This window comes from Elephantulus edwardii, unplaced genomic scaffold, assembly GCF_000299155.1.
Source record: "Elephantulus edwardii isolate Elephantulus edwardi_28Jun2011 unplaced genomic scaffold, EleEdw1.0 scaffold00167, whole genome shotgun sequence".
Classification (NCBI taxonomy): Eukaryota; Metazoa; Chordata; class Mammalia; order Macroscelidea; family Macroscelididae; genus Elephantulus; species Elephantulus edwardii.
In genome coordinates, this window is record NW_006399917.1 from 2,763,461 (window position 1) to 2,780,573 (window position 17,113).

The following is a 17,113-nucleotide window of genomic DNA, read 5'->3' on the forward strand; positions in this document are numbered from 1 at the left end:
GTTGTGTCATTTGCATAATGCAGATTATTGATTAGTCTCCCTCCAATCCTGATGCCACACTCCTCTCTATAGAGTCCAGCATCTCAGATAATTTTCTCAGCACATAGATTAAACAAGTATGGAGACAGAACACATCCCTGATGCACTCCCTTCCCAATTCCAAACATGCAGTACTCCCCTGATCCATTCACACCAGAGCCTCCTGGTCCAGGTATAGGTTCTTTATGAGCACAATCAAGTGCTCTGGGATTCCCATTCTTCTCAATGTCAGCCACAACTTGTTATGATCCATACAGTCAAACACCTTTGCATAGTCAATAATGCACAAATAGACATTCTTCTGGTATTCCTTACTTTCATCCAGCAATGTTATCCCTGGTGCCATGGCTCTTCTAAATCCCCCTTGAACTTCTAGCAATTCCCTATATATGTACTGTTCCAGTTGTTTATGAATGATCTATAGCAGTATTTCACTAGCATATGATATCAATGATATAGTTCGATAATTTCTATTCAGTTGAATCACCCTTCTTGGGAATAGGAACAAATATAGACTTCTTCTAAGCCACTGGCCAGACAGCTGTCCTGCAAATTTCCTGGCATAGACTGGTGAGTGCATCCAAGGCTGCATCTGTTAATTCAAACAAGTCAATTAGTATCCCATTGATTCCTGGCCTTAATTTTTGCCAACACCTTCAATGCAGCTTCGACTTTCTCTTTCATTACCATTGGCTCCTGTTCATATAGTACTTCCTGAAATATTTCAGTGTCAATCAATTCTTTCTGGTACAGTGACTCTGTGTATTCCCTCCAACTCCTTCTGATACTTTCTGGGTCATTCAATACATTGCCCATAGCATGTTTTGACATTGTGACACAAGGCCTAAATTTATTTTGCAGTTCTTTCAGCTTGAGAAATGCAGAGTGATTTCTTCCCTTCTTATTCTCTAATTCCAGCTCTCTTCACATTCCATTATCATACTTTGCTTTGTTCTCCTGATCTGCCCTTTGAAACCTTCTGTTCAGCTCTTTTACTTGGACATGTTTTCCTTTAGAGTGCAATCTTTAGAGTCTCTTCTGACACCCATTTCGGTTTTTTTCTTTCTCCTCTGTCTTTGTAATGACCTTTTGCTTTCTTCATGAATGATATCTTTGATATCATCCCACAATTCATCTGGTCTTCTATCCTTGGTATTCAATGCCTCAAACCTATTCTTAAGGTGATCATGAAATTCTGATGGAATTGATTCAAGATCATATCTTGGTTCTGATGGACTATTGTCATTTATCAAAATTAATAGAGTTTCCAGAAGCATGGTGTTTAGGAAGTGGACACCAGAGATACAGATAGATAGAGAGATAGAGATAGAGATAGAGATAGAGATAGAGATGATAGAGATAGAGACTATAGAGATAGAGATGAAAGAGATAGAGATAGAGAGAGAGATAGAGAGAGATGATAGAGATAGAGAGAGATGATAGAGATAGAGATAGTGATAGAGATAGAGATCTGTAAAGAGGTAGAAAAAGTGGTCTGGAAGTCTGGATTCTAAATTGTTAATGGTAAATATACCTAGAGAGGACAGTGGTTAGTAACAAAGGGTATAAGGCAAGGAGCTATTTTTTTCCCTGGATAATTATGTTGTTGTGTCTTTATTAACAGAAACATAGTCTTCTATTTTCTATTTAATACTATGTTGTTGTATACCATAGAGTAGGAACCCACTGATAGCTGACCCTCCCCAGGTTTTGAGAGGCAGTTAATCACATGGAAAGAAATCGCCCAACTGGTGGCTTCAAACTGCATGACTTTGGGATTGCAGCACACTCCTGCTTCCTTCAACACTATAGGCTCTTGCTCACATGTTGTTTCATAAAATTCTTCTGTGTCCACCAATTCCTTTTGGTACAATGACTCTGTATACTCTTTCCATCTTCTTTAAATGCTTCCTGGATCATTTACTATTCTGCCCAAAACATCCTTAAGTAACTTGAGGTTTGAATTTGTTCTTCAGTTCCTTGAGCTTAAGAAATGCTGCGCCAGTTAGGCCCTTTCGATTTTCTGACTCTTTACATACTTCAGCTCTTGGCACATTTTATTTTAATACTTTTTCTTCCCACATTACCCTCTGGAATCTTCTGTATAACTCCTTAATATCCTGATTTCTTCCCTTTGCTTTGGCTTCTCGGCACTTCAGTGTAATATTTAAAGTTTCTTCTAACATCCATCTTGGTCTTTCTTTCCTCCCCTGTCTTTGTAATGATGTTTTGCATTCTTCCTGGATGATATTCTTGATATTCTCCCAGAGTTCATCCAGTCTTCACTCATTAATATCCAAGGCCTCAAACCTGAGATGGTTTTGAAATTCAAGTGGGATAGACTCAAGGTCAAATCTTAGTTCCTGTGGATTTGATTTCATTTCCTTTAGCTTCAGCTAAAGTTGCATATAAGTAGTTGGTATTCTTCCCCAACACTACAATTCAAAGGTATTGGTACTTCTTGGTGCACCTAATCCAAACTATGGTCTTTTCAGTTACTTTCTATGCATCTGAAAGTTGGACAGTAAGGATGCCAGAAGAAGAATTGATACCTTTGAGCTTTGTTTGATAAGAATACTGAATATCCCATGGACTGTCAAGAGAACACATAATGATGTGTTAGGGGCAAGGATTGTGAAACTTCTTGTTCTCTCACATATTTTGTAGATGTTGTCAAGTGGGACCAGTCCTTGGAAAAAGACATTATACTGAGAAAAATGGAAATTCAGAGAAAGAGGAAGACCTTCAACAGGATGGATTGACACAGTGGGCTCCAGCACATCAGAGATCATGAGCATCGTGCAGGACATACCAAGGTTCAGATCTGTTGTTCAAAGGGTCCTGTGAGTTGTCACTGGTTTCTAAAAACAGGCTTAAAGGGATCTACCAGCTGTTCTGAAGAAGAAAAATGGACATTGTTCTCTCACGCCATTTACTGCCTCTGAAAATCCAATGGAGAGTCAATTATCAGTTGGTTGGATGAGATGAGCTGAGTTGAAGCTGAAAGGATAAAGGGCTCCAGCCGTTTATCAATTTCAATTGTCCTTCTAGACTTAATAATATTTTAAAGGGGGAAATGTCTTTTTAAGTTGAGGTTAGTTTCTTATTGCTTTCCTGCCTGTTGCACAAGCACTGCCTAGATGTCTGCTATTCTTTTTGGATGGAGGCACCTAATGGAAACAGAGAGGGAATTGGTATTTGAATTTTGAACAAAACGAAAGTCGCAGCAGTCAGGACAGTGGATGGAGGGGAGAGTCTGCTTTGGGAAAAGGCGTCTAGGAAGTTTTTAGTTCAGTAATTTAATTTCTTGACTTGGATGGTAATTAAACAGGTATTCATTTCACAAACATTTATTAAACATTTTATAGGTGAGGAGGACTATTTCTGTATGTTCTTTTAGAGATTACATTGGGGAGGTGGTGGGGGGAAGGTGAAGAAGAGGAAGGAAAAGGATAACCTAGCAATGTGGGGAAAAAAGACTGAGGCAGAAGCAGAAGGAAGAAAAGAGAAAGGAAGTCACATCCAGGGTAACTTCCTTGTCATTATGTATTTTGTAGTACTTGACTCTTTCAGGGGAAATCTAAGTTTTGTTTATAATTCTCACTTCTTCAGGTGAGAAACTCTGGCATAAAGAGTGGTTGAACAGCATCTTATTCAGAGTAAATTGAAGAGCTGAAGTGAAATGTGATTCCTGAGGAACCAAGTACTAAGAATCTGTTTGCAAGCAGGTCTACAGGGAGTTAGGAGGCCCAGGAAGGGGACTGAGAATCTGATGGAGTATGTCCGGCTTTACAACTAGATGGCCTGTATATGCTCTCTGTATATCACTTTAATGATTTCAGAGGAATTCGGGGATCACAGTCATTCTTGGCAAACACACAGCACAGGAGAGGGAGGTTTAGGGAGTTCGTGTGTGGATTATCAAAGAGGAGTCATGTGTCTGAAGATAGCCGAGTATGCAACTTGGGATCTAAGCCAACCGCCATCTGAGCAGGCCTGGGAGCCAATCTTGCCAACCTGCTCATCAGCAGAACTAGAAGGGGGTGAAGCTTATACTTTCTAGGTCCTTGTTGTTGTTTTAGTTGTTATGTGCCATCAAGTCACCTGTGACTCAAAGCAACCCTATGTCCAATAGCTCTGAACCTGGATCTATCCTGAGCCAAACTCATCATCTCTGACAGAACTAATCCCATTTCTCCAGTTACTGAGTCAATCCATCTTCATAATTTCCAACATGCTCAAGCCTATTGCTTCAGGCTCTTGTATCAATCTAAATTGAGGATCTTTCTCTCCTTTGCTGACCCAGTTTGATGTGTTTTTCTTTTCTTTTCTTTTCTTTTTTTTTGTGTGTGTGTGTGCGTGTACCGTCAAATCAGATCTGACTGTTACAGGAGATTGTCCCTCCTTCCCCGGCAGAACATCTGGTGGGTTCGAACCGTGGGCCTCTGGGATTGTAGTTGCAGCTCCTTGCCATTAGGCCACCAGAGCTCCCCTGATGTGTTTTTCTAAGGACTGGTGCTTTCTGACAGTGCTCCCAAGTTATGTGTGATGAAGTTTCACTATCCTCTCAAGATCACTATGGTACACTTTCTCCAAAACACAATTGTTTGTTCGTTTGGTATTCCATGAAATATTCAATACCCTTTCCCAGTATCACAATTCAAAGCTATCAATTCCTCATCAATTTTCTTGATTCATTGTCCAACTTTTACACACATTAGGAATTTGCAATCACTTGTTATGCATCAGAGAGTTGGACAATGACCAAGGAGGACAAAAGGAGAATTGATGCCTTTGAGCTGTGGTGCTGGAGAAGAGTATTGAGAGTACCATGGACTGCTAGGAAAACAAACAGATTTGTCCTGGAAAGGGTTAAACTGGGTGGCTCTTTGGAGGCAAGGATTCTGAGGCTCCGTCTAACATACTTTGGACATGTTGTGAGGAGAGACCAGTCCTTTGAGAAGGACATCATGCTTGGGAGGGTGAAGGGACAGTGTAGGAGGGGAAGGCCCTCTGTGAGGTGGATTGATTCAGTGACTGGGGTAATCGGGATGGGAGTGTCAAGGACAGTGCGATTGGCACAGGACAAAGCAGAGTTTAGAGCTGTTGTACATAGGGTCGCTATGAGTTGCAAACGACTCGACGGCACATAACAACAACAACAACAACAGGGGCAACTAAAAATATAATTACTTGGGATAGGTAGGCATACTGTAGTCTTTAAACTAATATCACTGTCCTTTAGCACTTTGAAGAGGTCCTTGACAGCAAATTTTCCCAATGCAAGATATCTTTTGATTTCTTGACTATTGCTATCATGGATGTTGATTGTGAATGTAAATAAAAAGATATCAATGGCAATTTTATTTATTTTTTTGTCCATCTATTAAGATTAAGAATTAAGGATGACAAAGAAGAATTGATACCTTTGAGTTGTGGTGCAGAAGAGTATTGAACATACTGTGGTTCACCAAGAGAACAATCAGGTCTCTCTTGGAAAGGGTGAAACCAACTGTCTCCTTGGAGGCTAGGATTTTGAAACTCCGTCTCACATATTTTGGGCACGTGCCCAGGAGAGACTGGTCCTTAGAGAAGGACATCATGTTCAGAAGGGTAGAGGGACAGCAAAGGAGAGGAAGACTCCGGATGAGAAGGATTGACACAGTAACTGTGATAATGGGAGTAGGTGTGTTGGAGTCAATGAGACTGGCTCAGGATATGGCAGGCTTCAGAGCTGTTGTACTTAGGGTTGCTATGAATCACAGGTGACTTGACGGCACATAACAGCAACAACAATATTATGATACTTACTACTGGTCCAGAAGTGAGGAGTCTTTTCTTAATTTTGAGATGTATTGAAGGCTATAATCTTTGGTTTTCTTAAGTAAATTCTTTAAGTCTTCTTCACTTCCTGCAAGCAAAGTTTTCATATTTATAATACAAATTGTTGATGAGCCTTCCTCCAATCTTGATATCATTTTTCTTCGTAAAGTCTAGCTTGTCAAATGATGTTCTCAGCATAAACATTTAATGGGTATAGAGAAAGGATACAATTCTGATAGACACCCTTCCCAGTTTTAAACTATGTAGCACCCTCTTGTTCTGTTAGAACAACTGCTTCTTGGTCTATACTAATGTTTCTCATGAGCACAATTAAGTGTTCTAGAATTTATATTATTTTCCATTTTATCCATAATTTATTATGATCCACACAAATAAGTAAATGATACAGGATATCCTGCCATGGAGGGGTTCCCTGGGATTAATAATCATAGGAACAAAGTAATGCTTAGAAGAGAAAGTATAGGACGCTAAAAGAGCATTTGTTATCATGTTTCATTGAGTTGACTGTGAGTCAAAACAATCATATGAACAACAGATCTGAACCCTGTCCTCCCTATTCTGTGCCATCTTCACTGTCTTTGACACCCTTGAGCTCATTGCTATAGTCACTGTGTCAATCTCTCTTGTCGAAGGTCTTCCTCATTGATGCTGATCCTCCACCTTTCCAAGAATGATATCCTTTATTCTCCAAGGACTGGTCCCTCCTAACATGTCCAAAGTGTATGAGATGAAGTGTAATCATTCTTGCTTCTGAAGAGCACGGTTTTCACTTTTTCCAATCCAGAACAGTTTGATCTTTTGGCAGTCCATGGAATATTAAGTGCTTTTTTTCTGACACCACAGTTCAAAGACACCAATTCTTCTTCTGTCCTCCTTAATCATTGTCCAACTTTCTGATTCATAGCAAGCAGCTGAGAAAAACATGGCCAGAATCAGGTGTACCTTAGTTTTCAAACTGGCATTGTTGCTCCTCAGTAATTTGAAGAGATCCTTGAAAGCAGACTTTCCCAGTGCAATACATCTCCTGACCTCTTGACTGCTATGTGTTGATTGTGGATCCAAGTAAGATGAAGTTGCTGACAACTTTAGTCTTTTCTTCATCCATCAAGATGTTGTCTATTGGCCCAGTGGTGAAAATTTTTGGCTTTTTTAATCATTGAGGTATAATCCTTATTGAAGGCTGTAGTCTTTGATCTTCTACAGGATCTTTTTCAAGTCTTTCTCACTTTCAGCAAGGAAGGCTGTATCATGAGGTTGTTGATGAGTCTTCCTCCAATCCTGATGTCACATCCTTTTTCATAAAGTCTAGCTTGTTGAACAATTTGCTCAGCATACAGGCTGAATAAGTATAGAGAGATACAACCCTGACACACACTTTCGTGATTTTAAATTATGTAGTGTTCCCTTGTTTTGTTTGAACAACAGCCTCTTGGTCTAGGTTTGGTTTTGCATAAACACAATTAAGTATTCTGAAATCCTTATTCCTCTCAATGTTGTTGTTATGTGTCATCGAGTTGTCTGCAACTTATAGTGACTTAGTAAAACAGCTCTAAACCCTGCTCTATCTCTTGCCATTCTTATTATCTCTGACACACCTATCCCAATTACCCCAGTGACTGAATCAATCCACCTCATAGAGGGTCTTCCTCTCCTGCACTGTCCCTCCACCCTCCCAAGCATGACGTCCCTCTCTAAGGATTGATCCAGCCTTGCAACATGCCCAAAATATGTCAGATAAAGCTTCAGAATCCTTGCCTCCAAGGATCAGCCTGGCTTCACCTTCTCCAGGAAGTTGTTTGTTCTAGCAGTCCATGGTATATTCAATACTCTTCTTCAGCACACTGTTCAAAAGCATCAGCTCTCCTATTATCACTATTCATTTTCCAGCTCTCTGATGCATAGCAAGTAATTGCAAAGGCCATGGCCTGTATCACGCACGCCTTAGTCCCCAGACTGATATTGTTTCTCTTCAGTACTTTGGAGAGGTCTCTGACAGCAGAGTTTCCCAATGCAATTCATCTTTTCACTTCTTGGCTGCTGGTACCAAGAGTATTGATTATCGAGCCAAGCACTGAAGCTGTCAACAATGTCAATCTCTTCCCCATCTATCATGATGCTGCCAATCAGCCCAGTGGTGAGAATCTTTGTTTTCTTGATGCTGAGCTTCAATCCATATTGAAGACTGCAGTTCTCGACCTTCTACAGCAAGTGTTTCAGGTCCTCCTCATTTTTAGCAAGCAGGGTTGTGTCATCTGCAGACTGCTGATAAGTCTACCTCCAATCCTGATGCCACACTTTTCCTCATAGAATCTAGCCTCCTGGATAACCTGTTCCACATATAGTTTGAAAAGATATGGACATAGGACACATCCTTGATGCACTCCTTTCCCAATTTTGAACCATGGAGTGTTTTTTTTGCTTTGTTCTGACGACTGCCTTCTGGTCCAAGAATAGGTTTCACATAAGCATAATTAAGTGCTCTAGGATTCCCATTCTTCTCAGAGTCAGCCACAGTTTGTTGTGATCCACACAGTCAAATGCCTTTGCATAGTGAATGAAACACAGATAAACATTCCTCTGGTACTCTCTGCTTTTAGCCAAGATGCATTTGACATTAGTTATAATATCCCTAGTGCCACGGCCTCTTCTTAACCCAGCCTGCACTTCAGGTAGTTTTCTGTTGATGTGCAGTTGCAGTTGGTTTTGGATAATCTTGAGCAAAATCTTGCTTGTATGTGATATCAATGATTCTGTTTGATAATTTCCACACTCTCTTGGATCACTTTTCTTTGGAATGTTTGCCATCGTTTATTATGACCCACACAGTTAAATGCCTTTTCATTGTCAATAAAGCATAAGAACACATTCTTCTGATATTTTTTTGCTTGAAGCCAGGAACCATCTGACATCAGCAATAATATCCCTTAGTACCATGACCTCCTCTAAACCCAGCTTGAACTTTTGGCAGTTCTCTGTCAATATACTATTCTAGCCATATTTGGATGATCTTCAGCAATATTTTGTTTGTATATGATATTAATGATATACCATAGAAGGGAAAATTTAACTGGGGAATAAGAAGTCCATCCCCTTTTCTCACCCCAAGATGAACTCTCTAGCATAGAACACCTTTCCCCCCCACTTGTGATATAAGTGGAAGTTTACAAAGCATATTGAGTTCTCATTCAACTTTTATGCACATTTTCTTTTATAGCATTAACTACAATATCCAATAATTTACTTATTCTTTTTTCAATTTTTTACTTTATTATTTTGTGTGTGTGTACTATCAAATCAGACCTGACAGTTATAGGAGGAGATTGCCCCTCCTTCTCCAGCAGAGCATCTGGTGGATGCAAACCTCGCACCTCTGGGATTACAGTGCAGCTTTTTGCCAGTAGGCCACCAGAGCTCCCCTAATTTCCTTACTCTGTATTAGCTTTCTTGTCATCCAACTTAGTTGTTGTTGTTAGGTGCTGTCAAGTTGAGTATGACTCATAGTAATGACCCTGTGAACAGATCTGAACCCTGTCTTATCCTGTGCTGTCTTCATACTTTCAGACACCTAAGAGTCCATTACTTATTATTTTTTGCTCCCTTTACCATTTCTGGTAATCATCCAAGAATTATTCTATCTGTGTAGAAAACTTTCCTTAGTTTTCCTAATAGTAATCCTTTACTATTGGCCCTTTTGTGACGGAATTCTGTTACTTAGTAAGACTAGAACATTCTTGCCACCACCTGTGTCACATCATAAATACCAAACCCCAGAGACTGAGAAGAACTCAGTCAGTAGCCCGACTTCCAGCACAGATAACAGAGTCCTACAACATGTGCCTGTGGAGGAAGGCCAAGGAAAGCCTGTTTGTGGGCTTTCTACTGAACTGGAACTAGAACCAAAACCCAGGCTCAAAGTCACTGCTATCTCATTGATTGTGACTCACAGGGACTCTCTTGGAGAACTGCCCTACAGGGTTTCCAAGGACCAGGATGAGATGGATTGACTCAGTGGCTGGAGAAATGGGATTAGGTCTGTCGGAGATGAATGAGACTGGCTCAGAATAGGGCAGGGTTCCGAGCTGATTGTACATAGGTCACTATGAGTCACAGGCGATTTGAGGGCACACAACAACAACAACAACAATCTGCATGGAATCAGACTGACTCCTTTTTCTGCCACTGAGCTTTTGGCTAGCAGTTGAATGCTTTAACCACAGAGCCAACTTAGCTCATTTGAGGGTTGAGGGTGCATAGAAATTAGCCATAGAGTTGAGGACAGCTGGCATAGGCACTAACTAGACATGCTCAAGGGACACAGAGAAAGCAGGTGTGGCTAGTTAGTTGGAGGGAGAGGGCTGGAGATCAGACCCTGCAGGGAATGATGGGTTGTCTTACGGAGCAATGGGAAGCTGCCAGGGGGTTTAAGGAGAGGCTGGAACTGGAGATCCCCAATCATATTTTCCCTCCAAAAATAACACACTGGATGACTCAGCACGAGAAAAAGAAGGACTGGTCATGTAAAGATGAGCATGACCCTGTCTCAGCTCTCACTGAGTAGGGCTTCGAAATCCCCGGAGAACTTCGGAAACACATTGAGCTGAACCTCACCCACAGAGTTCTGATTTCATCCTGCTGGGTGAGGCCTGAGAATTTGCATTTTTAATAAGTTCCCAGATGATGCTGCAGCTTCCTATCCAGCAACCATACTTTGACATCCCCTGAGCCAATAGGGGATGGAATTAATTGTGACTCTGGTGGAGAAAGGGGTTTTGGAAGGATCTAAGATGGGACACAGTTTTATATGATAAATAGGAGTTTGGCAGATTTCTTGTTGTTGGGAGATGCCATCAAGTCACTGTGTCAATCCATCTTGTTGAGGGTCTTCCTCTCTTTCTCTAACCCCACACCTTTCCCAGAATGATGTCTTTTCCTAAGGCTAGGCCCTTCTTTACAAGATGTCCAAAGTATGTGAGACAATGTCTCACCATCCTTGGCTTTGAGGAGCCCCCTGATTGTACTTCTCCCAAGAAAGATTGCTTTGTTCTTTTGGCAGCCCACGGGATAATCAATACTCTCTACCACCACAATTCAAAGATATCAGTTTTCTTCTGTTATCCTTATTCATTGCCCAACTTTCACAAGTATAGAAAACAACTAAAAAATATCATGGTTGGATGAAGTGTGCCTTAGTCTTTAAGTGGACTTGATTGCCCCTATTTTGGAGGCGTCACTGGCAGCAGACTCTCCAATGCAACGTGTCTTTTGATTTCTTGACTGCTATTACATGAGTTCCAACCATTTTTGTCGTGGTACTAGGAATATTGTAGCTGATGTTAGATGGATCTTAGCTGAAAGCAGAGAATACCAGAAGAATGTCTATCTGTGTTTCATTGATTATGCAAAGGCGTTTGACTATGTGGATCATAACAAACTGTGGCTGACTCTGAGAAGAATAGTAATCCCAGAACATTTAATCGTGCTAATGCGAAACCTATACTTGGACCAAGAGGCAGTAGTCAGAACAGAGCAGAGCAACACTGCATGGTTCAAAATTGGGAAGGGTGTATGCCATGGATGTGTCCTATCTCCATACCTTTTCAACCTGTATGCAGAGCAGATTATCCGAGAGGCTGGGCTCTATGAGAAGAAGCGTGGCGTTAAGATTGGTGGATGATCTATCAACAATCTGCATTATGCAGATGACATAACCCTGCTCGCTGAAACTGAGGAGGACCTCATGAACTTACTGCAGAGGGTCAAGGACTGCAGCCTTCAGTATGGACTGAGGCTCAATGTCAAGAAGACAAAGATTCTCACCACTGGACCAATCGGTAGCATCAGGATGGATGGCGAAGAGATTGAGATTGTTCACAGCTTCAGTTTGCTCGGCTCCACAGTCAACACTCTTGGCACCAGCCGCCAGGAAATCAAAAAACGTATTGCGATGAGAAAGTCTTCTGTTGGGGATCTCTCTACTCAAGAGCGGAGGTGTCTCTCTGGAGACTAAGGTGCTCCTGATACAGGCCATGGCCTTTGCAATCACTTGTTATGCATCAGAGAGTTGGACAATGACTAGGGAGGATAGAAGGAGAATTGATGCCTTTGAGCTGTGGTGCTGGAGAAGAGTATTTAATGTTCCATGGGCTGCCAAGAAAACAGATTCATCCTAGAGAGGGTTAAACCAGGCTACTCCTTGGAGGCAAGGATTCTGGGGCTTCGTCTGACATACTTTGGACATGTTGTAAGGAGAGACAGGTCTTTGGAGAGGGACATCATGCTGGGTGGAGTAGAGGGACAGCGCAAGAGGGGAAGGCCTTCTATGAGGTGGATTGATTCTGTGACTGGGGTAATCGGGATGGGTGTGTCAGAGGCAATGCGATTGGCACAGGATAGAGCAGGGTTTAGTGCTGCTGTACAAAGGGTTGCTATGAGTCACAAATGACTCGACGGCACATAACAACAACAACAACATACTTGGGTGTCAACTGTGGATCAAGGTAAACTGAAATAATTGACAGCTTCAATCTTTTCTCCATTTATCATGATACTACCTATTGGTCCAGTGGTAAGGATTTTCATTTTCTTGATGTTGAAATATAACTCACATTGGTCTTTTGCAATTGTTTCAAGCCCTTTTCAGTTTCTGCAAACAAAGCTGTGTCATCTGCACAATACAGGATGTTGATGAGTGTTCCTCCAATCCTGATGCCACATTCTTCTTCATAGAATCCAGCTTCTTGAATGATTTATTTCCTCAGCATAGAGATGGAATAGATATGAAGAAAGGACATAATTCTTATGCACACCTTTCCTGATTTTAAGCCATGCAGTGTTTGCTTGTGTTCATACACCGGCTCCTTGATCTCAGTATAGGTTTTGCATAATCACAATTGTGTGTTCTGGGATTCCCAATCTTCTCACTGTTGTTAGACATTATCAAGTCAACTCTGACTCATAGCAACCCTCTGAACAATACAAAACCTTCCCTGATCCTGCCTCGTCTTCATAATCTCCATGGTATACAAGCACAATGTTGCAGCAGTCATTGCGCCAATTCATCTCATGTAAGGCCTTTCTTTTTCTGGCCCTCAAGAAAGGCTACTCTGGTTATGGGAGACCACATGGACATTATGTCTGAGGAGGTGTGGCTGAGAAAGATGAGGCTGGAAACCCCCTGAGGAAGTCCAGCAAACAGAAATTGGGCTTCGAGGCACGAAGCTGCATCTCTCCCCACAAGAAATTCCATGAACATTATCAACTTTCCAGTTCTGGAAGCAGAAATCAAGAAGTCCAACAACTTATTGCATTAAGCAAATCTGCAGCACAAGACCTCTTTAAAGTTCTAAAAAGTAAACATGATACTTTGTGGACTAAGCTGCTCCTGACCTAAGCCATCATGGTCTTTTCAACCACCTCATATGCATATCAAAAGGATAATGAAAAGAAGACACTGTGGGGTTTCCCAAGAATAATAAATAGACCTGTAGAACACCAGGAGAATGAACTCAGAATAGCTACAACCTACATGTTCCTTAAGATATGGTAGCCCAGTGGTAGGAAGCTGTGCCGCAATCTCAAAAACACACAGTTCGAATCCACCTGCTGCTCCATGGGAGAAGGATGGACATTCTCCCCCGCCCCCGTGCGATTAACTGCCTCTGAACACCCACCAGAGGATCATCTCTGGGTAGGTTCTGACTAAGCAGTATAACAAACAACAAATGCTCCTTAGAAGAGAAAGGATGAGACATTAACTACTTACTCTGGATGTGTTATCAGGAGGGGGAAAATACTTGCTAGAAAAAGACATTATGTTGGATAAAGTAGAGGGTCCAAAAAAGCAAGGAAAAATCTCAGTGAGATGAGGCTCTCTGGTGGCATAGTCTGGAGGGCACTGTGTTGCTTATCCAAAGGTTAGCCTCTCTGGCAATTAGAATTCACCAGCCACTCCACAGGAGGGAGGGGAGAAATCTCCCCCTGTGCAATTACAGCCTCAGAAACCTAAGAAGGGGTCAGCTCTGACCTGGTTCCAGCTGGACAGCAATGAGTGGAGTTGAGGTTCAGGAGCCCCCACAATGGGCTCAAACATACCAACGCAGAGGAAGATGGCACGGGCTCAGGGGAGGTCTCATTCTAGTACACCGAAGTTTGTAAGTGAGAATCGACTGGCCAGCAGCTAACAGCACTCAGGTGTCCTTCATCGATGAGGACAACAAGTTTTCCCTCTTCCCAACCCCAAGCAGAGGGAGATGGAAGCAGTGCATACAGGCTGGGTATACCCTGCTACATTTTTGGGAAATCCTAGCAGGATCTTATGGGACAAATGCAGGTGCCCTCCATTTTCCTTTTGCTCTCCAAACAAGACACAAGTCTTCTCTCTTCAGGTGGCTTAGCTGAGGCTCATGGGATAGATACATGTCTGTATTGACCAGACTCTTGACTCTGCCAGGGCGGTAGAAATTAGGCCATAAAACAGGCTTTCTTAATGGGAGCATTGATAGAGGGTGGGGTAGGGAAGGGAGCTGAGGTCACCCTGAAAACTCCACAGGCTGCTAATGAGGGTTCTGGAGAAAGGTGGATCCAGGGGCAGTGCCTGGCCAAGACCTTTGAAGTTTCATTTGCAGTGTTTTACGACCACAGGCAGGGAGTAAATTGTACCTGCAGGCTGATGCACTTTGCCCTCCCAGGAGAAGTGTGGGGAGGTGAGGGGGAGTGAATTTACACTAATAATGTCTGGCAGGAGATAAGTGCTTGGGAACAGAGAACAGGCGGAGAGGTGGAGGCCAGTCTGTCCTTGACCTTGCAGTGCAGCGCTCTGTACCCCTCTGCTCCATTTCCCAGGATTCCGTGCTGCCGTGGCCAATGTCCTCCTACAGCCAAGCCACCTTCTCAGGGGTCCAGTCAGGCTTTGGGAGTGCTGGGGTCTTACCAGGGTGAAGAAGAAAGAAGGGTGGGGTGAAGACAGCATTCATGCTCCCGGCCATGGTGCTGAGTCTGTGCCAAATCAGAAATGTGCTGGAAGTGATTTGTGCAAACAGTGTTTGCTTTTGTGGTTCCCAAACACCTGTGCACAACCCATCTGCGTCCAAACCAAAGCACCTGCTAAGCGTGCAGATCGCCAAATTCCACCTTTGACGGGAAGACCTCAGGTGAGGCTGACGAGCTCTCAGATCCAAGAAGCTTCAGTTCTGAGGTTGAAATACAGAATCTCGAAGAGGGGTGCCCACGGCTTGCTACTCAAGTGGCCCCTGCAAACCAGCAGTGTCACCTGGTGGAATAGAGTTAGAAACACAGCGTGCTGAGCCTTGTTAAGCAGAATCTGCATTTTAATAAGCTCTCATAAACTCTTGTAACATCTGGGGAGAGACATTGGTCTACATTGGATACTATTAGAACCTTGATCCCCCTTTGCCTTTCTTGTTGGGGAACACCCAGAGTTGGGCTCAGTGGGTGAGTGAGTTTGCTAACTCAGCAATTTAGAGGCTTACTTGCTGGGAGTGAGGCTGCTCTGAACATCAGCTTTTGCAACTGGAGTTAGGATATTTGCATAGATCAAAATATAGTAATCAATCTCCTGGAGAGAGTTTTTCCTCAAATAAGGGCTCTGGGCAACTGCATTAGCTCCCTAAGTAAGGTGAATTTCCCAAAAAAGGTGTTTCTGAAAGAGGTCATAACGCAGGGTAAAGTGTGCCTTGGTGTGGACTTCATAACTTTATGTGTGAATAAATTTGGGGATCTTGAAAAGGTGCTAATTCTGAATCAAAAGGTCTGGGAAGGACCTCAGATACTTCTAGTCTAAGTTCTCAGGTGAGGCTTCCACTACTGGTCTATGGACCACAATTTGAGTAGCAAAGCTCCAGAGGGCTTTTGGGCAAAGACTGCATCTGATTCCTCATTTAGTTCTGTGACCTTGGAATTACTTAACCTCTCAGAGCTAAAGTTTCTGCACATCACAACAGAGACAGTATTTCTCTGTAAGGGTGGCTATGAAAGTCATCGTATTAGTTACCTACTGCGGCTATAACAAAATGTAGTGACTTGAAACAAGTCTGTTTTCTTACATGTCTGATGGTTGAAAGTCCAAAAGCAGTCTCACGAGGCTAAAGTAGGTACCAGCAAAGCTGATTCCTACTAAAAGTCCCAAGTAATAGTCTGTCCCCTTTCCTTCCCAACATCTGTTACTGGTGTTGTGTATTGTTAAGTTGTAACCAACTCATAGTTGATTCTGCAGTGCATTTTCAGAGACAGCACACAGAAAGAGATTGTCCATCTATCCCCTGTGTTCGAGAATTTTTCAAATGCATTTCTTAACTCATAGCCCCTTTTTCTATCTTCAAACAGAAAAACTGGCAGCAGGCTAGATTCGGTCCGCTGACTGTAGTTTGCAGACCTTTTCTTGTCCACACCCACCAATGCGCAACTGGTAGAACCGGCCTTTTTGTTATTAAACCTCATTACTTGGCACTCCGTTTGGCCACAATCAGCTCTATACAAGTTATTTGCAACGTTGGTTCAAATTTGACTCCAGATGAAAGCCAGGACTGAACCATTGGCAGGTGACTTCAAAACGCACAGGCATGTTATGGGGGGCTCTAACAAGAATCCCTGGTCTTCAGGACGTATTAACAGTGCATCACCACTTTCAAAGAGTAATCAAGGTCCTTGGTTCTCAGTCCTTGGTCCTTGGTCCTAGGCAGCTCTGAGCCTCTCAACCCTTACCCAAACCCCCAATTCAGCTATTTTGGGTGAGCCAGCAATGGGTTAACAGCTAAGCCCCACTAGCGCACCTTTACAATAACAATCTGGGTCTGGCTGAACATTGGAGAAAATCACCCCTCAGGAAAGTGTTCTGTAATAAAAGGATCCTATTTCAACTCCACCTCCCACTTTTTTTTTTAAGTCTAAAACAAGCTCAGGAACCTTTTTAAGTAATTGAGTGAGTAATGAGTCAGACCTTTAAGCAAACAAGCTTGCTCGCCTCGTAGAGCAGACACTTGCACACTGCGCAGTGTGAAGGTGGTGTTTGCCAGCGTGTCCGCCCCAAAGTGCAGGCTGAGGCCTCCGATCCTCTAAGTTAAAGGAGGTGGCGGAGCCGCCCACAGCTTTGTCACTCACAGGGGCACGGGGTTCGTTAAAGCTCCGACCTAAACTGTGTAATTGTCGAGTCTCTGTAAAGTAACTATTTGCACCTGCAAAATGTTCACTGCCACAAGTCAGACGCCTTAGACAA